The 27863-nt window shown below is 44.7% G+C and overlaps 1 protein-coding gene and 1 pseudogene across 1 annotated transcript in view; one reads left to right on the forward strand and one right to left on the reverse strand.

Annotated features, from left to right (window-relative positions):
• Nucleotides 1–6088: 6088 nt before the first annotated feature.
• The window catches only part of LOC147737652 (uncharacterized), an 84721-nt gene continuing 62946 nt past the window's right edge, over nt 6089–27863 (forward strand). Inside the window, exon 1 of the mRNA XM_086939586.1 lies at nt 6089–6143. The gene's annotated coding sequence lies outside the window, so the exon portion shown is untranslated. The remainder of the gene's footprint in view (nt 6144–27863) is intronic.
• Nucleotides 13541–21723, reverse strand: LOC147737653 (uncharacterized; annotated as a pseudogene).

Genomic DNA, 27863 nt, shown 5'->3' on the forward strand with positions numbered 1-27863 from the left:
GAGATTTTGAGGAGCTCATCTGTTCCCAATCGCTGCCAGAATCGTACAAGGGCCATACAGGCGGTTATCGCCCACGAGGTAATTCCCAACTCAAGTCTAACCGCCTGTACCATAGAAGATTTAGGCAGTACAAATAGGCTTTTTAATATATTTCCCTCCTCTCTATCCCAGGAGGTCTTACTGCTTAAGTAAATGACTTCGGCTCCGTACAAGAATTGAGGGGGCACCATTGCTTGATAGGCTTTCAGGACCGGTCTGTCCGACATTTCTCCGTATATATTGTTGAATCTTTTTAGACCTTTCACGGAAGCCAATGCCCTCATTTTTAGTGATGGTAAATGAGTATGCCATTTCAGGGTACCAGAAAACCACATTCCCAGGTATCTATATTCAGATACCCTCTCGAGTAATACTGTGCCCAGGTACCAAGAGAACTTTGTTTTTCTCCTACCAAAACAAACAATTTTTGTTTTCTCCATATTTACTACTAGTTTTTTGGTAGTACAGTATTCTTTGAATCGATTTAATTTTCTTTGGAGCCCAATCTCCGTCTGGTCCATGATTACCAGATCGTCAGCATATAGGAGGCATGATATCTGGTTTCCTCCCAGTTTTGGGTTTGCCCCTCTAACCTCTCTCAGCTTTTGAGGCAGGTCTGCTAAGAACAGGGAGAATAGTAGGGGGGCAAGTACACAACCCTGCCTTAAACCGTTCCCAATTGGGATTCTCTTCGTCAATCCTCCCTCCTTATCCAGGATTATCTGTGCCCAGTTTTCTGTATGCAGTTCTTGGATTATGGCTAGCAGATCACCCAGTATTTCATAGCCAACCAGTGATGTCCACAGCTGCACCCGGTCAACCAGATCGAAAGCTGCACGGAAGTCCACGAAACAGGCGAATAATTTTCCCCCCTGATCGATCGACTTCCGTGCAATGGACCAAAGAGCGAAACAGTGGTCAACAGTTGAGTGGCCTTCTTTGAACCCTCCCTGTTCTGGTGGTATTATCTGTTTGTTATCCACCCAGTCCTTTAGTATACCCAAAATTACTTTTGAAAAGACCTTTTCTCCTATATCCAATAGGTTTATTAGGCGATAGTTTTTTGGGGAGTTTACGTCTCCTTTCTTATGTATTGGCCTGACGATTGCCCCTTTCCAATTATCTGGGAACTTGCCTGTATTTAGGATCTCTTGAAACATATTAGAAAAAAACTCCGCCCACCAATCTACATTCGTTTTTATTATAATTGCTGGTAAATTATCAGGTCCTGCAGCCCGTGTTAGGTTTAGTCTTTTTATTATACTTCTAATGGCATCTGGGGAGAAGTGTGCTTTAATTTCTTCCCTTATTCTAGGCCAATCATTGGCCGTTCTCCCCTCCCTCTCTGGCCATATGCCATAGATTTCTTTCAGGTATGTCACCCACTTCTCCTCTGGGACCGAGCAGTGTAGGGTTCCTGAGGCTTTCCCCGTACATTCCTGAATTAACTTCCAAAAACCTCTCACATTCTTTTCTTCAATTATCTCCAGTAAATTCCCCCAACATTTGTCCTTAAATGTCCTTTTTTTATCTCTAATGGTGGCCTTATATTTTATTTTTAGTTTCTTAAGTTCTATTACCGCTTCATCACTATAATAAGCTCTTAGATATCTCTCCTGTTTTCTAATAGTGGCCTTGACCTTACGACATTCATCATCGAACCAATGGGAGGTACTATCGGGGTATGGTTTCATATTATTTACTACTTTACGATTACCGTGTTTTAATTTTAACCTGAGGCATTCCACCATATCCCTTATTGTATTCTCATACCATCTTATGCCCTCCACTGGTGCTAGATTATCTAAATTCACCGTTAGCTGGTGTGCACTCAGTTTTTTTATATATTCATCTGTAATTCTCGTAGTAAGTCGTTTAGGGTATTCCACCTCTACTTGAAGCACTTTTTGTCTATGTGGGGAACTGCGTACCTGGAGTTCTACCTGTAGAGGGTAATGATCACTACCCTCAAGCCTAAGAATTTCAAATTGTTTGATTAAATAAAAGTTCCAGGCCTGAATGAATGCATAATCTATTGGGCACATTTGTTGTCCTATCTTAAAAGTACGATTTGAGGGCCGGTCTGCTTCCTTCCTTCCATTTACGCAGACCATACCTATGGCCCCCAGCAGTTGCCCAAGCTCATCGTCTTGAGTGGAGATCTCACAACGGGGAAAATGTGCGAGCTCTATTTTATATACTCCCAACATATCCCTCAATCCGTTTTGATGGGATTTAGTCTATGATTGAAGTCCCCCAATAATATTAGTACATCTCTTGGATAGCAATCACATAGGTACTCCAGGTCTGATTTTAAACAATCTAGATCAGTCTTATATTCATTTGATTTCCCTTTCTGTATGTACACATTTATAATACATAAGTGTTCACCCCCCAGCATATTGTTTACGGTACACACTCTACTACCCAACGCCCATTTGCACTTAAGTTCGAGGGGTTCCATATCTTTAACTATCCTTGTTGAGATCAGCGTCATCTGGCCACCTGACGGTCTACCTGATTGGTTCTTTTTTGCTGGTTTTACATGGTGAGTGAAGCCTTCCGTAACAGGGGTTTCGTCGCACAGCCATGTTTCCTGGAGGCATACAATATCATTTTTCTTCAAGATGTTTTTGAAATCTTCCTGTGCTTTTATTCTATTGTATCCATTTACATTCCAGGACAGAATGGCAAGGCTGTGCAACGACCCTTCTTCCTAATCAATGTTACTCATATAGCTGTCTTCCTCACCATTCATGTAGGCCAGATCTCTATATCTATTCCCAGCAAGGACATCTTCCACGTTCCACCTCTGATCTTTTGGTTTTATCGTAATTTCAAGGGCATCTTTCTTGCCTCTCCCCAGGCTAATCATCTTTATTTGTCTTTCATCTAGTGCTGCGTGGTTCCTAAGGAAAGAGTTCCCTGTCTTATTCAGTAACACCTCTTCCCTTTTTACTATTCTAATTCCTTCCCAACGCATCTCAGACTCTGCCTTTTCTATTGCATCTTTTATTAGGGCTGAGTGGAGTAGAACCTTTGTTATTTCCTTCCCCTTGCTATTCACCATGAACCCAACTTCTTTTAAATCTGCGGTGCTGACATATCTTAGGCTGGGACACATTGCAAAAGATGTTAGGAGCTGTGAACGATTTAAAGGGTTTAATTTCCTTGTTCTTTTCCCCCCCTTTTCCTGTCCTAATGGCTCTACAAACACCCAGTTATCTGTAGGGAGTTCTAGCTGTCGGTGTTGTAGTAATCCCTCTGACCTCTCTTCCCTATTATGCCTACTTACTTCTTCTCTGTCTCTAGCTCTGTCCCCCATCACCTGATTTAGGTTTGTGGGCCCCCCATCTACAGGTATGTCCATCCCCCAACCTACTACTGAGCTCTCCTTTACCCCAGGTTGGGTCCTCCTGGTAGCCTTTTCACCATTTCCCAATCTCTTCCTACTTATCCTCCTGCTTGGATTGGCTGAATTATTGCTACTTGCTCCTGTTTCTGCAAAAATTAGTTTCTTAACTCCTTGCCTTAGATCCTTATCCTTTAACTTATAGACTGGAGTGGCCCCCTTCGCTTGCTCCTGGTGCTTTTCGGGGTTGCTGTTAACTGGGGCCTTTTTCCCCCTCCTTTGCTTTGTTGTTATTTGCTTTCTATAGCTCCTTTCCCCATACCTTTTTATTATCATTGGGCGATAGGATATGTATTCTGTGGGTGCATCCTCTGAATGGCTACTCTCCCTTCTCGCTACATCCCCACTATCCACTATAATCTCTTCCTGATCTTCTACTGGTCTTACTAAGGCGGGCATCAAATTTTTAATCTGTATCACTTCTCCGAGAATATCCTTATATTGGTCACCTTGTCTTTTTATAATGTCGTTATTTAGGACTGAGACTTCTAAAATGCCCTGCAAGGTCTTTTGGAGCATCAACATAACTTCAAGCATGGATAGGCTAGTAGATCCAGTCACCTCCAAATTGCATAGGGGCACGTCTGTAGCATTTAATCCGATAACAATTGGGCTCTTTAGTCTTTGTTGTCCATTGACACTGATTTCCCGCTCAGCAGAATTCTCTTCACCCAAGTGGTTGCTACTGTCTATTTTATCCTCGTTCACCACCTCTGCTCCTGTGACCTGGGTGAATAGTGACTGCCACATCCTTGGTGAGGAAGACAATCGAGGTTCCAATGGTATCTCAGCGATATTGAAGACTGACTGGTTCAGGGGTTCCAAGCTAGTTTCTGCCGAGTCTTCGATGGTTTGCGGGGTCTCTAATACACTTGACTCCTTACGTACTGTCTCTTTCCCTTTAAAATGTTTCCCGATAAAATCCTTAATGGTTTTTGATACCGCCGACCCCCCATTTGCGCCAGCTGACTTAGAGGATGCAAGTGCTGGCAAAGGAGTTGAACTCGGGGGTGAGATTTCTCCATTAGTCATTACTCTGCTGCCGGTTGGTGTTGTTTTTGCGTTCTCCAGACTTTTTGATGCATTGGTCACGTCCACCATTCCGGATTTGTTTCCTGCTTTTTTAGGGTTTTTCAGGGCCTTACGTGGTTTTGTTTTCCCTAAGGCCATTTGTTTTTCAAATTCTTCTTTACTACGTAGCCGGGGGTACAAGGGAGCTTTGATGTACTGCAAGGCTTCTGTCGCTTGTGTATAGGCAACTACCCTCTCCCCCAGATTGCTTCCCTTAATTATTTAATTTTGGGCAGAATGTTCAAGTTTAGGAAGACTTGCCTCCTTCACTTACCTCTGTTTCTGTGGGCCCGCACTCCTTCCTCACCTCACCACACGAAATCCAGGCACCTCAGCAACTTCAATATCAGTATTCTCTCCTGGTAATTTGAGTCTTTTCTTCTGCCACCATCCGCCTCTTAATTGTATGCTCTTAACGGCTTCTCTCCGAATACTACAGACTCGGAATTAACATGCCCACTCTCTTCCCCTCGTTGATAACACTTTCCTTTGGCGCTTCCTGTGCTGCGTCTCTGTCAGCGCGCCGGGTCCAGAGTCTGTGGACCCCCGATGGGGGGTGCGGGCGCCGCGCCCCCTCTGTTCCCTACAGCGCGGCAAAAGCGCAGATTCAATATTTGCCGCTTGTTCTAATGAGGGTTCTGTTTTTGTGCGACAGGCGGCGGTTGCGACGGCCGAAAAAGCAGCCGGCGTTCGAGGCGTTCCTGGCGATGCGCTTACTCGGTCAACCGGAAGCCGAGCGACGAGCGCCGAGGAGTTCCGATGTGGGCGGTCCGTTGGGAGTGCTACAGTCGGGCACAGAAACATACTTCTTTAATGCAAACGCTGAAAGTAACTCTATGTGAAGGAGCGGTGCTCAGGTCTATTGTCAGCGTGGATCTCACTTCGAACTACATGAAACCTATGATCTCAGTCTTACCTTTCTATCGCCGCAGAGCGCAGCAGAGGACCCAAACCCTCAGACCGAGGGCGGGGCGGTCTCCACATCTGAGTAGCTTCAGCACAGGAACCGGTGTAGAAGAGCTCAGGCCGTCGCTTGGGGTGACTTCCGGTATGCCGACATAATAATAAACGAAGGACTGCGGCAATGGAAACGGGCGACGTCTTGGAATGGTGAATATGTCAAATGCTCGTGTTCTGTAAACTCATCTACTTCTCATAAATGTAATCTCAAAAATACAATTTAGATCATTAAAAGGGTGGCGTGTATAATATAAATCCATATTGCGTGATGTGTATTAACTATAAGAGATATTCTTGTGAATCCTCGTGGCTACTTTCAAAATTGATCGTAAAACGTCACAAACATTATTGCTGTATTTAAAAAAAAAATCTGTCATTTTTGTGAAAATTAAATTATTTATTATTATTTTGATCGTTTTTTAATTTGTAAATAAACAAATTATTATAAGGTTTCAAAACTGATGCTGCATTGTTTTCTAATAAAAATATGGTAAGATTCACTAACAATACATTTTCACACGCTTTTCCGTTACTTGCAAAGGAAATACTTGTCCGTCTTCTATTATGCTTGAATCTGCTGATGTACTCGCGCGATAGTTTTACTTCATTTTCAGGATTGCAACTTCCGGTGATCGCAGGATGGCGGCGCTAAAGTAGACAGGTAAGATTATGTTTAAACTGTAAATAGAGCAGAATATCGTGGACACCTCTAATGTAATGATAAAAGTGAGGGAAGGGCTTTGCTTAAGAACGGGTTTGGTATAATTTAATGTAATGCTCTATTTTACCATGAAAAACACCGATGCACGTTACAAGTAGTAGTTCCACCATGTGAATGGTTCCTTGTTAATTTTTTTAAAATTTTAAATGTAATATTAAGAGAATGCTTTTGGTTTGACCATGCCATCTCCGTGAATCCAAGACTGAGAATGCTCTTTATATTGTGATTGATGTCGAGCCAGACACTAACCCAGAAGCATCCTATTATAATCTGCGTGTTGAAATGTGGTCTCCTATTATAATCTGCATGTTGAAATGTGGTCTCCTATTATAATCTGCATGTTGAAATGTGGGCTCGTGGTTGGATACTGGTGGCCTGCTCTTTTTGAAACATAATCTAACCTTTAAGGCACTAGAGGTTTACTGTGTACTGTCTTTTGTTCCCATTGAGCCCTTAGTGTGAGGGTGTTCTGTGCACATGTAATCCCTCCTGAAATAGTTTACATTAATGGACCACCCAGTTTAAAACATACAACTTGTTTTCTTACCCAAGTCTACATTACAAGCAATAAGAGCTCCCAAGGGTGCCATTGTTTAAAGACATCTTTTTGTTTTAGTTATAGAATTTAATTTTCATTCGAAGTCTAATTCAGGACCATTTAAAAAAAAAAAAACAGGTTTTCAAGTGCTCGTGAGTAAACTGGCCTTAATACCTGGATTTTTTGGCATTCGTCTTAAAATGATGATTGATTGAAATAAGATGGTTTGTTGGATTTTTTCGAAGTTACTTTGTTGAGAACCAGCAATGCTCATTTTCTTGGATTTTTGCGAGTGATTGACATCGATCAAATTTCAATTTTTAGTGGAATAAGTCTAAAAAAGTTGCCTTCTTTTGAAAGTCTTAGGGGGTCATTAGGATGGTGGGCGGACAATCCTGTCGGTTTACGGACTTTGTCCGCCTGCCATCCTGTCGGTATGCGGGACCGCCCGCCATAACGGCGGGGGTTGAATTAGGATGTGCCCGCCACAGTGGCGGGCACATCCTGCATGTTAAGCATTGTGGCGGGCGGTGCTCTCAGCACCGCCCGCCACAATGCTTAAAAAGCACTTTTACATTTGCATAATCAAAGAGGCAGGCACTGCGCGGTGCCTGCCGCTTTGATTATGCGAATGCAGGTGGGTACCACAGGTACCCCCCCGTGTGCACCCCACACATCACCTTCACTCTGGGGGCCCGCAGGGGGCCCCCAGAGTGAAGTCCGCCGGCCTTTCCGTGGCGGCATTGCTGCCACAGAAAGGCATTAAAAAATGCCCATCATAATATGGCTGGCGGTGTCTGATAGACACCGCCACCATATTATTCCTTTTCCGCCCCGGCCGCAAGGCGACCGGGGCGGAAAAGGTGCGGGCGGTGTTTGCCTCCGCTGCGATCCCCCCCCGCCATTGTAATGTGGCAGGGGGGAAAAGGGTGGCGGGCGGGCATTAATGTCGGGTGGATCGCCACCACCACCATGGCGGTGGCGATCCGCCCGACATCGTAATAGACCCCTTAGTCTTCATGAAGCATTCTCTTTTTGGATATTGGAAATTAACAAAGAAAATCACATATTTTGTTTTTCTTGGATAAAAGGAGTTTGCATTGATGCACTGCATCAAGGCAAACCAAGTTGCCTTTTTAAAATATTGTCCTGGATTTTTGAATTTGAAAAGTAAAAACTGGATATTCTGGGATTTTCTTTGGATCTAAAGAAAAATTGTTTTTGGCAAAGATTGGAGTTGATGACCAATGGTGACTCAAGGATTATTAAGCAGTTCCATTGCGTTCAAAAAAAGAAGACAGCTAAAGGTAGGAACCCCAACTTTCCTTTTTTTTAGAGAAAAATATTTTAAAAAATTCCAATCGAATTGTTGACTGAAGAAAAAATGGCAAGTAAAACCATATTGAGGTTAATATTTTTAATTTTCAGTAATGTAAAACATAAGCAATACTTCAAAATTTGCAAACATTCGTGACAAGAATTTTCAATTCTATTAAGGACTAGGAGGCGAGGATTATGCTTTCTCATTTCTTTAATGAAATGCTCAGCAGCCAATAAAAACAACCAAAAAACTACATTTCCTATGAACACCAGGGAATGACCATAGAGAGTAGTGTATAAAAGGTCCCAACATTAGTCCTTCTTCCTCTTTCTTTGTGGAAACAGGTCCAGGTCAAAATAAAATCCCAAGTAAAGTAAGAACAATAACTCCAAACAAGCTGCAGAAATCCAGAGGATCCTGAAGTAGGCAGCAGAAGAACTTCGGGTCCAGAAGCCAGGAGGAGAATGACACTCCGGATGAGAACAAACAACATCACTTCTGGTCAGAACCTGGAAAAGACACAGAGCCGTAACATCCAAAATTGCAAGAGAGTCAAGAGCAATCCAGGGAGGGAAAAAACAAGGAGTGATATATTTGTAATTGCATGTAAACAGTCACAATACATTAGCAAGCAAATATGAACAACGGGTGGGATAATCCTCGCCTCCTAGTCCTTAATAGAATTGAAAATTCTTGTCACGAATGTTTGCAAATTTTGAATTCTATGTCAGGACAGGAGGCTCCGATTATGCTTTTTTAAAGCTGATCCACCACCACAGAAGCAACACTATCAATAGGTTTATAATAAAACGTTTTGAACACAGAATCAGATGACCAGTCTGCAGCCTTCATAATATCAAACAGAGTAACACCCATGGAATAAGCTTTAGAGGCCATCGCCCCTCGTGCAGAATGCGCGCCAAACACAGACACATCAATACCCGCCTCAGACATAAGCCACCGCACCCAGCGCGCCAAAGTAGCTGGAGTGACAGGGCGAAAAGATTTTTGTAAGGCAATCAATAGTTGACCCTGCATGTCTGAACGGAAAGAAGCAGTACTCACCTCATAATCCTTAAGGCATTGTACAACACAAAAGTTGGGACGAGAAGGAAAAGAAGAATATGTAATGGAAGGCGTATTAGATTTCGTACGTCTGGAAAGACGAAAGGTAACCCCCTCAGGAGTAAAACTGCGACCTGCTAGATCCAAAGCGTGGACATCCGACACACGCTTACAAGAAACCAGACAAAGTAACATCGTCAATTTCGCAGATAATTGTTTGCGAGATAACAAAGGATTCGAAGGCCAAGCCTCTAAGAACCTGAGAACAACAGAAACATCCCATAAAGTAACATATTTAGGGGCGGGAGGTTTCGCAAAACGAACTCCCTTAAGTAACCTGGAAATAAAGGGATGTTCACCCGCAGGCTTCCCATCAATGTGGATATGACCCGCTGAAATAGCAGAGCGAAAACCATTAACCGTCGAATAAGCCAGACCAGAGGTGGCCAAGGATGCCAAAAAATTAATAATCATACTGATATCTGCTGAAACGGGATCAACTTCCCGTTGAGCACACCAATCACACCATCGCTTCCAAGCCCCTTTATACCGTTTGTGAGTATTGGGAGCCCATGCCTCACTAAGGAATTTTGAAGCGTCGCTAGAAATGCCTGGGAGCGTCCAGCGATCCCCGAGATCCTCCACGCTAGCAGTTGAAGAGAGCCGGATAGGATCAGGGGATGTGGATCTCCGAGAGGATCCACCAAGAGATTCGACAACGGGGGATGAAGGAACGGCGGAGCGCAGCACATTTCCAGAAACACCGGAAACCATGCTTGAGCCCTCCAGAGAGGGGCAATCAGAATCAGATCCGCTCGAAACCGTTTGGTGTAAGCTAGCACCCTGGGAATCATTAGAAAAGGTGGAAAGGCATAACAGAGGGTCGATGGCCACTGCTGAAGAAAAGCATCCGTGTCCAGAGCCTGAGGGTCCGGCCTCCAACTGTAAAAGCGCGGAAGTTGCGCGTTGAGGCTACAGGCAAACAGATCTAACTGACATTGACCCCAACGCCGAAGGAGAGCACGGAATACTCGAGGGTGAAGCCTCCAGTCGCTGTAATCCCGAAGATGTCTGGAGTGCCAATCCGCAATCTGATTGTTGCACCCCGGAAGATACTCCGCAATAACAGTGATCTTCCTCTGAAGACAAAAATGCCAGAAATCCTTGGCTATCTCCGCCAACACTTTGGATCGGGTCCCGCCCAGCTTGTTGACATATCGGACTGCGGACACGTTGTCCATCCGGAGAAGAATGCAGCAACTCGGTTGAAGGCGAGAGAAACACTTGATTGCAAACGAACCCGCTAGGAGTTCCAGGCAGTTTATGTGGAGAGCCAACTCCTGAGGGGACCAACGACCCCCCGTCGAGACAGACCCGCAGCGAGCACCCCAACCCCACCGACTGGCATCGGATTCTATCACCAGCTCCGGGGACGCACCAAATAGGGCTCGACCATTCCAGGCCTCCATGTGGTCCAACCACCACTGCATCTCCCAACGCACTTCCTCCGTAAGAGGAATCTGGTCTGAGTACCTGAGACCTTTCCGGAGATGTTGGATTTTCAGCCTTTGCATCGCTCTGTAATGCAGAGGACCTGGAAAGATCGCCTGAATGGATGATGCTAACAGACCTACTACACGTGCCAACGACCTCAACGACACAGTCAGTCTGGAAATAACAGACGTCAATTCTCTCCTGATGTAACGCATCTTCTGATTAGGCAAGAGAAGTTGACAAGCCACCGAGTCGATCTGGAAACCCAGGAACTCTATAGACTGGGCAGGAATCAAAACCGACTTCTGAACATTGATCAGAAAACCTAGAGACTGTAAAAGATCGATGGACCACTCCAGATGTTGTTGAAGTTTGAGAGGACATTCCGCCATAAGGAGAATATCGTCCAGATAAATAATCAATCTGACACCCAGAGACCGTAGATGTTCCACAACCGGTCTCAACAGCTTCGTGAAGCACCACGGTGCCGACGAGAGACCGAACGGGAGAACCTGATACTCGTACCAAACTCCCTGCCAGTGAAACTGGAGAAAACGACGATGAGGCCTGTAAATCGGAATCGAGAGGTACGCATCTTTGAGATCCAGTCGGACCATCCAATCCCCCTCGCGCAGGAGATCCCTCAATAGATGGATACCCTCCATCTTGAAATGTCGATAGATCACCCCACCGTTGAAGTCCTTCAGGTTGAGAACCAGGCAAGAGCCCCCCCCCTTTTTTCTCGACCAGAAAGACTGAACTGGCAAACCCCATCGGATGACGGGTGGTTGGAAGAATCGCCCCTTTCTTGAGGAGGGTGTCTATTTCCCCGGAGAGACAAACCTGATCCTGAAGAGAAAAATGCAAACAAGGGGGAGGACGGGTCTGATGCATCGGGTGATAAAACTCTATTCTGAACCCTTGAACAGTTTGTAGCACCCATGCATCGCTGGAGATCATGCGCCAATTTTGTAGGAAAAATTGAATGCGACCCCCCAACATTACATCGCATGCTTGAATCAGGCTCACCTGTAGAGTGGGCATCCTGGTAGTGTCCTTGTTGACCACCTGAACGTCCTTTGCCATACTGGCCTTTTCCTTTCCGTGATGGATAAAAGTTGGCCCTGGTGGAATAACTAGCGTCGTAAGATCCTCTTTGCTGAGAGGAGTTGCCTCTCTGGGACTGGTTTGCAGAGCCACGGCCGAACGAACGTCCCCTACCTCGTCCGGCCTTTGCAAAAACCGGACGCATTGCCCGTCTTAAGAAGGCTTGCGCCTTGTCTATACCACTGACGGTGGAGACAAACCGCGTGAGCTCTTTGAGAAACGGTTGACCAAACAAGAGGCCTTGCGCCTCAGGTCCAGACTCCGAAGTGGCCAATTCAGAAAGTTTAGGATCAAGTTTCAAAATGATGGACCTGCGACGTTCCGCAGACATTGCGCAATTGGCATTCCCCAATTGGCAGATCGCCCGTTGGGCCCACTCAATTAATTCAGTTGGGTTCACAAGGGCAGAGGCCTCCTTCGCCTTATAACCCAGATCTAAAATCTTGGTGAGCGGTCCAAGTAAGTCTAGTACCTTATCCTGACAAGACCGCCAAGATCTATCAAGGCCCTTCTTCGGGTCCTTTGCATACTTCTTCAAGTACGTGACCATCATGGGGTCAACCTCCGGAGTCTCGCCAAATGGTCAGCCAAATCAGGTCTCGGGCACTCTGAGCGCAACCGGGCCTGAACTGAAGCCTCAAAAGGTTGTCGAATGTGCGCCTCAATATAGGTAGCCACAGCAGGTGAAGGCAGCCATGTGGAAGAGTTCGGATGAACGATATCTGCAGGCTCAAAATTGAGCACCGGAGGACGCTCCGGGGCATCCACAAAATGTTCCTTACAGACTCGTTTTTTAGGAGGAGGAGAAGCATGGTCCGAAGAAGCGGAAGACTGTGCATTGTCCGATTCGGTATCATGCAGATTAGAAGCAGTGGAAGGCGCAGCCGCCAAACTCTTAGCCAGGCGTTGAAAGTCTGTCTTATGAGGGTTAACAGGAGACTTTGCTGTTTTCTTGGAAGCAGGCAACCAGCCCTGCTGCTGCGCATAGAGATTCAAATGACGCTTTAAGGGGTTAATAGCACGTACCAGTGCCTTGTTAACCGACTGTTGAACACCCTTATCCAACTGTTCCACCAAATTCTGTTCCAAGGAGCCTTCCTCCTCATCATCATAGTAATAGTCGTCATCAGCGTCGTAGTAATCAGCCATTCTACACAAGGGTAGAGAGTAAATGCCCACAAGACGACTGCAACAATATGGAGTGTCAAAACACAAGTCAAGGGGGAGTGTTATAACCCCAAGGCAGGCTTTGAATGAAGCAGGAACAAACCTGACTTCCAAAGTATTCAAGCGTGGAGGGAGCCAAAGCCTGCGCAGCACAAAAACACTCTAGGCAGAGCCTATGCCACAAAGTTGCAACCAAAGCCCTCAGAAGACCTCGGTGTCTGACGGGGTTAAAGTTTGGAGACAGGCTGTGGGCAGGACGCCAAAAACGTCGTCACTCAACCAGCGCTGAGGAAACCCAGAAACCGGAAATAGGACAGCGCGCATGCGCGACTGTCGCCTGCCACCAAAGACCGTCTCGAGAGCGCTCGCGCTCCCCAACAAAACGGAAACCCCTGCTCCCGCTCCACCAAAGGCACGCGAGCAGCTAGGAAGCGCCCGGACCAACAAACGGAGGTGAGACACACGCTCCGAGCCCAAAGCAAGCTGCACACCGGCAGCGGAGAAAAAACACGCACGAAGAACGGAGACCGAGCCCCAAACGCGCGAACCACAATGCGCAATGGCAAAGCACAGTATATAAAGTGAGCAACAATGTTAAAGCAAGTAAGAAAGTAACAATATGCTAGTAGAGAGAAAATAATGCACTTAACTGGCTGCGGAGCAGCAAAGAAAGAGGAAGAAGGACTAATGTTGGGACCTTTTATACACTACTCTCTATGGTCATTCCCTGGTGTTCATGGGAAATGTAGTTTTTTGGTTGTTTTTATTGGCTGCTGAGCATTTCATTAAAGAAATGAGAAAGCATAATCGGAGCCTCCTGTCCTGACATAGAATTTCAAGGTAGTCTGAAGCCACCATCAACGAAAATAGTTGTATTTTAGCCAATAGTCTCTCAGACATTTCTCTGCTTCTTTTCGAAATCCGTGGATTCAGACTACCTGAAAGTGATTGCGCTAGTCTCATTTCCTGGAAACTTTGTTCCTTTTTCAAAATTTCCAGAAAATGATATATATTAGGATGATGTCTACCTACTGTTTTATCAAAAGAATTATGCCAACCCCTCAATTGCATTGTTTGTTTTGACACCACCTTTCAAGAAGGTTGAATAGCAGTTCCACCATTCAATAGGATACTTGATTTTCCGCCTGCGACCCGACCCGCTTAGATGGCCAATCCAGGTATCCTCACAATAATTTAAAATTTGTGCCAATTTTTCTTCATTTTGGGTATAAAAATCTGATTCAGTAATTGCAGTGTAGTACTCATATACACTCTCAGGTGGTACAAAACACAATGCTGTTAGTTTCTTTAACTCAAATTGTAATTTGCTGCTTGACAAATATTCCTCAACCAAGGATGATTTCTGTATTTTGCACAAACAAGCCTGCGAAAAGTGAAAGAAACATCCTTGAATTTGCGTTTCAGGGTATAATTTTTTGATTGTAGTAATCATCGCCAATTCAAAATCAATTATTACTTTTGCAGGACTTTTATTCATGTTTCTGGTTTTTAATACTGACAAAAATTCAGTGTACGTAGAAGAATGTTTGTCAGGCAGCAAAGCATAGATTAGAGGGACTGTGGTGTTATTTATGTTAGCATGAAAAGTGTAAATTTGAGAAAATGGATGGGGTGTTGATTTGAAAGTCCCATCCATCATCCAAATTGGACTGTTCACAAGAGTTAAAATGGTATGGTTAGTGCTAAAAATTAAAATTCTTTTTAGTAAATCTCTATTATCATATAAAAGAAAGGATTCATTAGAGAAAGTTATCAATAAATTACTAGGGATGTTAATATCTTCAAAATTACGATGTGTTATTGGGTGTGGATTACTTGACACTTTTCTCTTTGAACCATCCGCCTACGGTTGGGGATGGAGGGCATGCTACCTGCAACATGCAACGGTATGTTCTTAGCCACTTCCCTCAGTATTGTTCCACAATTTTCATTTGAGGTGTGTGCGAGAAGTTTGATCTGTTGGACATTTTCTCTTACTTCTATTTCCATTGCAGAGGCAGAGTGGTTATGCTCTGTTGTCCTAACCACGGTTTCTTCCAGAGTAACCGCTCTGCCTGTGCAATGGGAAGAGAAGTATTGCACACACCTCCAATGACATCTGGGTTCAACACTTTTATCTTTACAATAGAGGTACCCATCATACTTTAGAAGGTTATTCCCTGTCTGAGATTATACATACGATGCACGGTTGCTGCTTGACATTGTTGATAAATCTGTTTGAATGTAAAAAAAATATATTTCTATCAGCTATCATTTCTACGCATGTTGCTTAATGAACATACAACATATTTCAGAGAAGTTATCTATTCTTATTCTAGGAAATGATGGATAGATGGGTGGTGTGGGTGGTCTTCCCCAAAAAGACCCATACATTTACATCGCTATTATGGGTAGATGAGGGGTGTGGGGGGTCTCCCCCCCACAAATACGCATGCTATTTAAACGTATTAATGGGTAGATGGGGTGTATGGGTGGTCTTCACCAATAAAGATGCATGCCTTTACAACGTTATTGTAGGTAGATGGGGGTGTGGGGGGTCTCCCCCCCCACAAATACTCATTTATTTATATGGTTAACATTTGAAGATGGGGGGTGTGGGGAGGAGTTCCCCCCACAAATATGCATTTATTTATAATGTTAACATTGGAAGATGGGGGTGTGGGGGGTCTCCCCCCACAAATACGCATTTATTTATAATGTTAACATTGGAAGATGGGGGGTGTGGGGGGTCTCCCAACACAAATACGCAAGCTATTACCATGATATTATGGGAAGATGGGGGGGTGAATCTCCCCCCCCCCCCACCCCTCCCCCCAAATTCATTAGATTTAAAAAATAATACAAATTTGGGGGAAGGTAAGCGTGCATAAATCATAAAACGTTCTAAAAGAAAAGCCATGGTAGTCGCATGCAAGGTTTTTAAGACTCATTTCTAACTTATAGCTGTACTTACTTTGTATATATGTTTGATATTCCGTAGTTTCTTGAAGGATACTGCTTGGTTGTCGTAATCAAGGAGATGTAGATTTCCAATTTTGGAATAGATTTCTCTGAATAGAATAGAAATGGTACAAAAAGTTTTAATATTTTTTAACATGTGATCTGTGTTGACTTTCTGGGTGATTTGCTTGTTTTGCTTTGGTCTTTAGTCTCTATTTTAAAAATTCATGGTTGTTAAGTCTTAGGGGGTCATTAGGTTGGCGGGCGGACTTTCCGTCTGCCTTGGTCCCTCCATTGGCGGCGGCGGGTGGGGTCGGAACACGGGTGGATCGCCGCCGCCACGCGGGGGGTGGTGATCCGCCTGTGATCCTAATGGGCCCCTTATTATTTTCTCATTATATTCTTTTTTAATATTTAAAAAAGCTTGAATTTTGTTGTTTCAGAATCACTGTTACGCTCTTTTTTCATTTGTACTCACTCTTTTTTAAATTTGTAAAAAAACATGGTAATGGTTTTGTAACTTAAAGCATGTTTGAGCTTAAAAAATGTCTTATAAATATAGGCATGGTAGTAGCATACAATGTCTTGGTTTATAAACCTATTTTGTCTATTTAATTTAATAGAGATTTGCTGGTACTTACCTTGTATATCTCTTTGTGTTCTTGTAAATTCCTTTAGTCCCCTGCTTGGTTGTTTGAATCAACTCAACGTTAGTTTTTGTAAGGATTACATTTCTGAAAATAGAATAGACATTGTACAATAAGTGATTGTATTCAGAGCTGTTATGTGTTGACTCCCTGGATAAGTTGCATTATGATTTGGTTCACACTCTCTATGTTGCTTTTTTTCAGGGTATATAAGTTTTGGTGTACTCATACTATCTCCTTTTATTTTTTTCATACGCTAGTTTTATGTTGTTTCTTTATCCTTGTTATACACTTGACCTTTTTTGGTACTCTATCCATGCTTTTGTAAATGAAAGAATCTTTATCAACTGTTTTTTTCACACATTTTTGGAGTGCATTTTTTCAATGCATGTTTTTAGGTCTCGCGACCTATCAATGCGCGCAAGCGCATTGAGCGGAGCGAGAATTCAAGTGCTCGAAATACTCGTGAAACCAAGGGTTTCGTTCGTGCGGTTTTCTAAGAGTACACGTGGCCACAGGCACGCGCTTTTGGGCCATAAACTTGCATTTCTCCTCCCCCTTCCCAGCCAGCTTCCCCCAGGCCGTAGCAGCACTCCTCCCACACCTTTGAAGTGAAGCTTAGCTTCACTTCAAAGGCTGCTTCACACCGTGTCGCATTTCTCCTCCCCCCTCCCCATCTCTGCCTTCCCTCAGTCTTGTTCTTTTAGACTACGGATGATCTCTTGTTCGCTTTGTGACCAGGAGATCAGACGAGTATCCCGGCTTCTCCACCCGTTCACATACGTGTGTGATCTTGAGCAAGCCATGACTGGGTTCCACTATTTGCCAACGCAGCCTGAGTCATGCGCAGCGCGAGGGCTGTTTGCACCAGCAGGCCTCTTCCACAACAGTGTCTGCATCCATATTATACACATTTAAACCCAGCTGGTTTACAAACACGTCAGCCTTAAATCCGGTTCAACAACTAAGTATTAAAAAATGTGCCATAAGTGCGTGGATATGTGATTGATTTCCAACCACTTGACCTCGCTTCAGGGGACTTTATCCTTAGACGGGGGACAACCTTTGGCTTTAAGTACCCGGTGTGATGTGCACAGACGTAGATTATTGTAACAGAAACGCTACGGGATGAAACACTTAAAAACAAACAAATGTAAACACTGAGAAGCAGACTACTGCTATCTGTCGTTGTATAATATTCTGGTTTATTTCCTTTGTTTGATATTTAGTAGTCCGTGTTTAAAAAGTCTGGAGTGTTCGGCCCTGCGAGGTCTGGAGAGGGGTGCGATGCCGCGGCCGCACACCCCACAGGAGCACCGGTGCAACGCAGGCCTCTGCAGCCCCTGCCCTGCAGGAGACCCCAATATTTCACGGGGTCGCCACTTAGCACAGGGCAATGAAATTATGTGACTTATTGGAGACCCGTGGCCCCTCACCGCGTTCTGCAATGGCGGCCCCAGCATTGCATTAAGCCACTGTTTACACCCCCCCCAGGAAACACTGCGGGTTGGGTGAGATTGGGGTGAGGGGTGTCTTTCAGTTCTCAGGGGCACTACCGCACACTATATTGGTTCCCGAGACTCGACATGCGCAGGGACACACAACACTAGCTTTGCATATAGCGTCATGCGGCACCTTGTCGCTTCTAGGTGTTGTAATGACAGTTGTCAGTCTTCTAATCCTTCAGTGCTCTACTTTACGTACAACATGTACGTTTCGCATAGATGATCACACACAGAAGAAACCGCATTACGCAGAGAACGAACAACCATCAAATAATATATTTTATAACTCAAGTAGGTTAAACTCTGGGGAGAGGATGTGGCTTAACGGCCAGAGCGGCGGACCTTGAAGCTGGGGACCCGGGTTTGTGTCTGGCTGGAGGAGGCTCATGCATCCTGTGGTTCTGGGCAAATCATATATTCTTCCCATGTATAGAAATGCATGTGTCCTTGTGTAATGTAACTGGTTCTCAAGTACAGTGCTGTGATACCTTCGGGTCGAGTTCGCGCTATATAAAACTGCAAAAATAAATAAATAAGAAAGAACCCTGTGGACACCGTGCTTGGACTTGCGACGCTGGAGGGGAAACCACACACACCGCTGATTTCTAGACAATGAGCCCCATGCTGGTGCTTCGGGCAGCTAACCCGGTAAATGCCCAGTTTCAGGCACTGAACAAAAAATATTCACACAAGACACACTCCGAGGTCCTGGTGCAAAAGGTGGTGCAAAACAGCTTCGAATGTGCAGTGCGTTCTCTGAAGCCAAACTGTGCTCGTGATCCGGTTTCCTGGGACTGCAGGGCACAGACACCTCTCTGCAGCAGGCACACCGACCACAGGGCAGCCCCGCCGTTTACAAGCAGGCGAGCGGAACAAAGCTTAACCTCTGAATTAACACCCATAAAAGTAAACAAAACACTACTTCATCTGAAAGTGCTTTTCAGGGAACACGTACGGCCGGGTTTTGTGCTGTTCTATGTGGAGAAATTGAGAGGTTTCAGACACATTTAAGTTAAGCAGCGTCACAGTCACGATGGTCTGCAGAGGCTCCGTGTTTTGCACCAGAGTCATTCCTTCTAGGTTTCATTCTTATTTATTCAAGGAGTTTCGTATAGCGCTAAACATAGGGCCTTGCAGCTATTCGGAGCGCTATGAGGTGGATTCCGTGTACGTGTTCCCCCCACCCCCTACACCTTACACACCCAATTTTCTTTATTGATACATTTATTGGGTCGGCTGCCTTTGTGCGCCTCTGTTTTCCTGGTCTGTGTCTTATCTTTATTGTAATGTTTTCTGGTTGTCTATTGTAGTGTTTGAATACAACAGCGCGGTTGGAAAACCAATTTATCTTTAAAATGCACCGTGTGTTGAAGGTTATTATTAATTGTGTTTTGGAGTATACATATTCTTTTGAGACCATTGATGAAAAAGCCGCTAGATTAAGTTGAGCTCTATTATATGTATACTATTCATATTTTTGTTTAACTAATGTCAAGTGACTTTTGATTTAGATACTCTCTTTACAACAGTTGGCTTTTCCTTTCTCAGCTCTTCATATCAAGGCATTAAACGTGGTAACTATGATGCTGTTGAGGATCGCGCCCATATGGCATCAGCCTCCCTCCTATTTGCATTTTGTAACTGCCGCACAGCACATCAAAGGGCTTCGCCCAGCGTGCGCTCTGCGGCTTCTCCTCCCCTAAATTCGTTTGCTCTTTTCTTCTTTTTCTGGGTTACGCTGTTGCCTCGGAGATCACGTTTGAGCTGCCTGACAATGCCAAGCAGTGCTTCTATGAAGATATCGCTCAGGGCACCAAGTGCACTCTGGAGTTTCAGGTAATTAGCTATTTTGCCCTAGAACACCAATAGCACCTAGCCCCCTGTAAACCGGAGCTTTTATGCAAGGAGTAGGGTGGTACCCTAAGTAAACCGCTTAGGCGCATCGTCATCGGTATAACGATGCTATACCCTTTTCGTCCCAATACATTTAGGCTATCTTCTTTTACAATTACTGCATCTATTATGTTAACTGGCCAAATCCAAGGAGTGGGACTTAGGTTGTGATCCTGGTCTTTGTAATGAAACGCAAACATTAGTTATGCCATGCTAAATAAACATCGCACTAGAAGATCCACACTAGGGGAGGGGTGAGGGGGCAAATCCGTGGCCAAAATTGCTTGTGGTGACTCCTTTACCTCATATGTTTCACATTCCACGCTGGGCTGGGAGCAGATAACCTCCGTTTGGCGAACAGCAGCTTCAAATAAGCCTCATGGGCTGAGGCTCTGCAAAAAAACATGCTAAAAGCCTTCGGCGACTCCCCAAGGACTCACAAAAGTAAACATTTCCACTGGGAGCGATTTGAAGGGATGCAGACAGAGCCAATTTGGGGCCATCTTTCAGCCAAATGCACGGCTTTGGGAGAAAACTGTTTTTTCCACTCCTCCAACATGAAAATGCTGCAATAGCTTGCTCTATCCCCCTCCACTCGTAAATTCACTCATATATCATTCTCCATGCATGTGCACTCTGAGTTAACACCACATTCACCCCCATACTCTTCAAACTACTCCTGCTCAGTAACGCTATGCCCATTCATTCCATTACCTTTCCCACATCCTCTCGTTATCTAGCTGAAATGCCTGCCTGCTTTGCATTTGTTTCCAATGTTAAATTAGCATTCCCTACCTGCCACATAAAAAATTATGGAGTCGATATATTGAGCACCCTTTGTTCCCCAAATTAGGTCTGCTTCCAGTGCCCCCATGAATAGGTTTGCAAACGAGGGTGATATTTTGGAGCCCATGGCTACACCTTGTTTCTGTCGGTACCAGTTTTTATCACACATAAAATAGTTGTTCTTAAGGACCAATTCTATCATTGCTGATAGCATTTCAGTGTGTTTCCATAATGTAGCTGGTCTATTATACAGAATTTTGTTAATGGCCTGAATACCCAGCTCTGTGTCAATACTGGTGTATAGTGACACCACGTCCATAGTTACTAGAAGAAAGTCTTCTTGCCATTCCATATCTGCTAGAGTGCTAAGGATATGTTTGGAATCCTGTATATAGGACGGTAAATTTTTGACTAGTGGACTCAGAAAGAGATCTACATATTCCGCTATCCGTTCTGTGGGGCCCCCTATGCCAGAAACTATTGGTCTCCCTGGTGGAAAAGGGAGTTCTTTATGAATCTTAGGTAATGTGTACAGCCATGGATATGTGGGTCTAAAAACTTTCAAATACAGATATTCTTCCTCATTCAATAAACCTAATTGTTTCCACTTTAACAACTGAGAGTTAATTTCTATTGTTAAAGGACCAATGGGGTTATAAGTGAGGCTTTCATAGCATGTTTCTACTTGTAGTTGCTGACTAATTTCCATTTGATAGTCTGTGCGGTCCATAATCACTACATTCCCTCCCTTATCTGCCTCTCGTATAGTGATAGTGTTGTCATTCATAAGTGTGTTAAGTGCTACTCTTTCCCCAATGGTGAGATTATCCTTATACTTGAACATCCTGTCCTTGCGTAGACGGTTCAGTTTATCAAGATCTTCTAACACACGTTTGTAAAATGTGTCTATGGCATTACCACCAGGTAGTGTGGGAATCCATTTAGATTTGGACTTCAGTCCACTGACAATACTAAAATCCGATTCTACATCCAGCTCCTCTAGGAGTCTGTCCATATCTAGAGGAGAATCCTCCATGTCGGTCAATGATAAAAGAAGATGAGTTGCATGCACATCCTTTATTGATAATGCTTCAGTGGTGCTCATAACAGGTGACTTCGTGACCCCTCTGTCCTTTTTCCCCAGGTTAAAGAAATGTTTTTTGAGCTTAAGGTTCCTCACAAATTTGAACAAATCAATTTTTAATTGACAAATATCTCCTGTTGCATATGGGTTACCTGCCACAGTCGTAGACAAACAACCGTCCTCGTGTTCCCTTCCAACAGGAGATTGTACCCTCCCTTCTACCTCCCTTTTGGAAATCAAGTACATCCCTCCCAATTGGTCAAAGACTCTTCTCCTTACCCGCCCCTAACGTTCTATTGTCCGATTGCTTTTACATGCCAGAGACTCCATTTCCCATTATGCAGTTTAATGTGGAGACCTGTGTAAAAACGTTTCCATTGCATTATTCCACAATAATTGCACACATTGTAACTGATTTCTCGAACCGAAGTAGGTTTCCAACAAATAAAGGTTCTCAGTTTCATCTCATTACGACATTGTCTTTTCCGACCAACCACGATGTTTCTCCTGCCGTGTGGAAACATTACTCCACATTTTTTTTCCTTAGTCCAATTTTTTCTGCGGGTGCTATCCCAGAATCAGGCATACATTTCAACATGCCAGTTCAATAGTGATAGGGATGCACTCCATATTATCATTATTACTCAAATGGCATCCCTTTATCTCATAGAATGCGTGCAGCTTGGTGAGTGCCATGCCCAATGACACCAGGGTCAAAAACGTGCTGAACTGGGACGTAATGTCGCCCCAACCAAATGCACTGCTCGGGTTACGCCTTCTTGGCGATCCTTGACTTATACCAAATTAATCATTATACTCTTGTAATCCATACAGTAAACACTGTATTCGACTCGTTTTCAACATTATTTTCTCTTCCACACGTGGAGTGGTGTGCAAATTTTCAAGTTTTCTAGTGCTCGAGCAGGGCCACCCGAACCTCATTCAAAACAAGCACTGGCGTTGCCAATAGGTTTCGCATTTGGAAAGTTGGAGCTATTGGTTTTGTAAATGACATTTTATATGTATATATTGTTATTGACAATGCCAATAACGATATATAAATATAAAATGTCATTTACAAAACCAATAGCTCCAACTTTCCTACTGCGAGACCTATTGGCAACGCCAGTGCTTGTTATTTTTCTACATACTTTTCTCAACGCATGCTTTAAGGGAAATAAATAAATGTTGTTAAGTTAAAATTGGGGGTCTCTCCTCTAAAACTTGGTGTTTAAAAGAAAACATTGCGTTGTATTGGTATGCGTTATCTAAGCATGTTTTATTAAAAACATGTCTGAAAAAAAGGCATTGCATTGGCATACAATGTGTTGATCACAGACTATATAATTATGTAGGTATTTTTCTGTACTTACTTAGTATTTCTCTCTGTTCTTTTTGTAGATCCCTATAGTCCGCTGCTCTTTGGTTTAATCCAAGGAAATGCAGGTTTTTTTTCGGATTTGAATTCTGAAATTTAAAAATACATTTTAAAATCTCTTTTGACTTTAAAAGTGATTTTCTTTTTCATTTTTATTGTCACTGTCTAAAATCTCCATACATTGCTTTCTTGTTTGTTTGTTTGTAAGGATACATTTTATCAAAATTAAAAAAACTTACCATGCCTTTTTTTTGGAATCTCTTTCTTTGAGGGTCTGCACTTTCCTTGTCCTTTCCTGTAGTTTAATTCAGAAATATTTCTGCAATTTTAAATAAATCAAAATATTTTGATTCTCATTCATCTACCTTTCATTTTTTCACCATTTTTTTAAAGCATACATTTTGTTTTATTTTTATAAAATATTTAAAGAGTATATTTTTTAAATTGATTTAAAAATAAAAACATAATATTAATTAATGTTAACATACTTGTTGTTTACGGTTGTCTCTGCATTCCTCGACGTCTCAAATTATTATTTTTGTGCTAAGTAGTGTATCTGTAATTTTAAATGAATAAATAAATATAATTTTGTTTGAATTATTTAAAATGTGAAATTTTATAAAATATTAGTTTTTTTAAGGAAGAGAGACTTTGACTGTATTCAACATATTTAAAAATTTAATTTCTCTAAATAATTCTTTCATTTCCTAACTCAGTTCACGTTGTTGGTTTAAAGCTGTGGTTCCCAAAGTGTGCGCCGCGGCGCCCTGGTGCGCCGTGATTAGAAGCCAGAGGCGCCGCGGCGCGGCGCAGGATGTGGGTCGTGGACCCCTCCTTTGTGCTGCCAGGTCACTCTGCATCTCAATTAGTGATTGATGGAGAAAGCCTTTTATTCTCACACGTGGCAGACATTGCCCCAGGGCACGCATCTCCCGGTGTTTTCTTCTCGCTCCTATCTGGACTGTTTCTCTGAGCCCGGTGCAGCAGCCTGTCCTGTTTCTCAGCCCCTATGTAGCTGACTGTCCTGCTTCTGGGACCCTGTGGAGCAGCCTGTTCTTTTCTGTACCCCGGTGGAGCAGCCTGTCCTTTTCTGTGAGCCCGATTGCGCTGCCTGTCCTGTTTCTCTGCCCCCAGTGCAGTTCTTTCTCTGAGTCCAGTAAAGCTTCCTGTTCTTTTCTGTACCCCGGTGTAGCAGCCTGTCCTTTTCTGTGAGCCCGATTGCGCTGCCTGTCCTGTTTCTCTGCCCCCAGTGCAGTTCTTTCTCCGAGTCCAGTAAAGCTTCCTGTCCTGTTTCTGTGCTCAGTGGAGCAGCCTGTCCTTTTCTGTGAGCCCGATTGCGCTGCCTGTCCTGTTTCTCTGCCTCCAGTGCAGTTCTTTCTCTGAGTCCAGTAAAGCTTCCTGTTATTTTCTGTACCCCGGTGGAGCAGCCTGTCCTTTTCTGTGAGCCCGATTGCGCTGCCTGTCCTGTTTCTCTGCCCCCAGTGCAGTTCTTTCTCTGAGTCCAGTAAAGCTTCCTGTCCTGTTTCTGTGCCCAGTGGAGCAGCCTGTCCTTTTCTGTGAGCCCGATTGAGCTGCCTGTCCTGTTTCTCTGCCCCCAGTGCAGTTCTTTCTCTGAGTCCAGTAAAGCTTCCTGTCCTGTTTCTGTGCCCGGTGGAGCAGCCTGTCCTTTTCTGTGAGCCCGATTGTGCTGCCTGTCCTGTTTCTCTGCCCCCAGTGCAGTTCTTTCTCTGAGTCCAGTAAAGCTTCCTGTCCTGTTTCTGTGCCCGGTGGAGCAGCCTGTCCTTTTCTGTGAGCCCGATTGCGCTGCCTGTCCTGTTTCTCTGCCCCCAGTGCAGTTCTTTCTGTGACTCCAGTAAAGCTGCCTGTCCTGTTTCTGTGCCCAGTGGAGCTGCCTGTCTTGTTTCTGTGAGCCCGGTTAAGCGGACTGTCCAGATTCTCTGTGAATGAGTTCAGTGCATGTCTTCCTGTCTTGTCAATCTGTGAGTCTCTGAGGCTGCGGTCCTCGGATGCTTGATTCCGGTCTGGGAAAGATATGGCTGTGTAGTTTGGACTGGACTGTTCCCATGGAGCACAGGGTCAGAGCTGATTTGCATAAAGCCATTATCTAACCCAGGGTGGTGTGGAGTGCAAAAAACGATGGATTTAGGCCCAGATCCTTGTACTGGGGTGAATGTAAGACATTGATCTACATTCTGTCCATCAAATTATTTTTTGTAATTTTCTCCCTGAGTGTACTGGGGTAGCTCAGACGTGGGTCCCAGAGCCTCCACACCACTGGAGTCAAGCTAGCCGGGCTGATGAGAGGTGTTACCTCGAAACCGGTCCGGTCCTCGGATGCTTGATTCCGGTCTGGGAAAGATATGGCTGTTGTAGTTCGGACTGGACTGTTCCCATGGGGCACAGGGTCAGAGCTGATTTGCATAAAGCCATTATCTGACCCAGGGTGGTGTGGAGTGCAAAAAACGATGAATTTAGGCCCAGATCCTTGTACTGGGGTGAATGTAAGACATTGATCTACATTCTGTCCATCAAATTGTTTTTTGTAATTTTCTCCCTGAATGTACTGGGGTAGCTCAGACGTGGGTCCCAGAGCCTCCACACCACTGGAGTCAAGCTAGCCGGGCTGATGAGAGGTGTTACCTCGAAACCGGTCCGGTCCTCGGATGCTTGATTCCGGTCTGGGAAAGATATGGCTGTTGTAGTTCGGACCGGACTGTTCCCATGGGGCACAGGGTCAGAGCTGATTTGCATAAAGCCATTATCTGACCCAGGGTGGTGTGGAGTGCAAAAAACGATGGATTTAGGCCCAGATCCTTGTACTGGGGTGAATGTAAGACATTGATCTACATTCTGTCCATCAAATTGTTTTTTGTAATTTTCTCACACTACTTTAGGCCACACATATTGCGCATTCACACACTGCGCAATCACACACTGCGCCCTCAAACACTAAGCACTCACACACTGCGCACTCACACACTGCGCACTCACACTACTTTAGGCCAGACACACTGAGCCCTCACACTACTTTAGGCCACGCACACTGTGCCCTCACACTACTTTAGGCCATGCACACTGCGCCCTCAAACAACTTTAGGCCACGCACACTGCGCCCTCACACAACTTTAGGCAACGCACACTGCGCCCTCACACTACTTTAGGCCAAACACACTGCGCCCTCACACTAATTTAGGCCACACACACTGCGCACTCATACTAATTTAGGCCACACACACTGCGCACTCACACACTGCGCACTCACACTACTTTAAGCCACGCACACTGCGCCCTCACACTACTTTAGGCCACATACACACTGCGCCCTCACACTACTTTAGGCCACGCACACTGCGCCCTCACACTACTTTAGGCCACATACACACTGCGCCCTCACACTACTTTAGGCCACACACACTGCGCCCTCAAACAACTTTAGGCCAGGCACACTGCGCCCTCACACTACTTTAGGCCACACACACACACTGCGCCCTCACACTACTTTAGGCCACACACACTGCGCCCTCACACTAATTTAGGCCACACACACTGCGCACTCACACACTGCGCACTCACACAACTTTATGCCAGACACACTGAGTCCTCACACTACTTTAGGCCACACACACTGCGCCCTCACACACTGCACCCTCACACCACTTTAGGCCACACACACTGCGCCCTCACACTACGTTAGGCCACGCACACTGCGCCCTCACACTACTTTAATCCACACACACTGCGCCCTCACACTACTTTAGGCCACGCACACTGCGCCCTCACAGTACTTTAGGCCACACACACTGCACCCTCACAGTACTTTAGGCCACACACACTGCACCCTCACACTTCTTTAGGTCACACACACTGCGCCCACACTCTGCACCCTCACACACTCTGCACCCTCACACACTCTGCACCCTCACACACTCTGCACCCTCACACACTCTGCACCCTCACACACTCTGCACCCTCACACACACTGCACCCTCACACACACTGCACCCTCACACACACTTTACACTCGCCCTACTTTAGGCCACACACACTGCGCCCTCACACTACTTTAGGCAACGCGCACTGTGCCCTCACACTACTTTAGGCCACGCGCACTGCACCCTCATACTACTTTAGGCCACACACACTGCACCCTCACACTACTTTAGGCCACACACACTGCACCCTCACACTACTTTAGGCCACGCACATTGCGCCCTCACACTACTTTAGGCCACACACACTGCACCCTCACACTCTGCACCCTCACACACTATGCACCCTCACACACTCTGCACCCTCAATGCAACTTACACTCCAAATATCACTCATTGCCATATAATTACATGCCACATAATTACACTGCACTCAATGCAACATACACTCCATATACCACTCAGTGCTGCATAAAAACACTCTAATTACACTCTACTAAATACAACATACACTCCAGACAATACCACTCAGAGCCACATAATTACACGCCACATAATTACACTGCACTCAATGCAACATACACTCCAAATACCACTCAGTGTCACATAATTACACACCACATAATTACACTGCACCCAATGCAACATACACTCCAAATACCATTCATTACCACGTAGTTATATGCAACATAATTACACTGCACTCAATGCAACATACACTCCAAATACCACATAATTACACTCTACTGAATGCAACACACACTCCACACAATACCACTCTGTAC

This window comes from Lissotriton vulgaris, chromosome 1_1 (genome assembly GCF_964263255.1).
Source record: "Lissotriton vulgaris chromosome 1_1, aLisVul1.2, whole genome shotgun sequence".
NCBI classification, from domain to species: Eukaryota; Metazoa; Chordata; class Amphibia; order Caudata; family Salamandridae; genus Lissotriton; species Lissotriton vulgaris.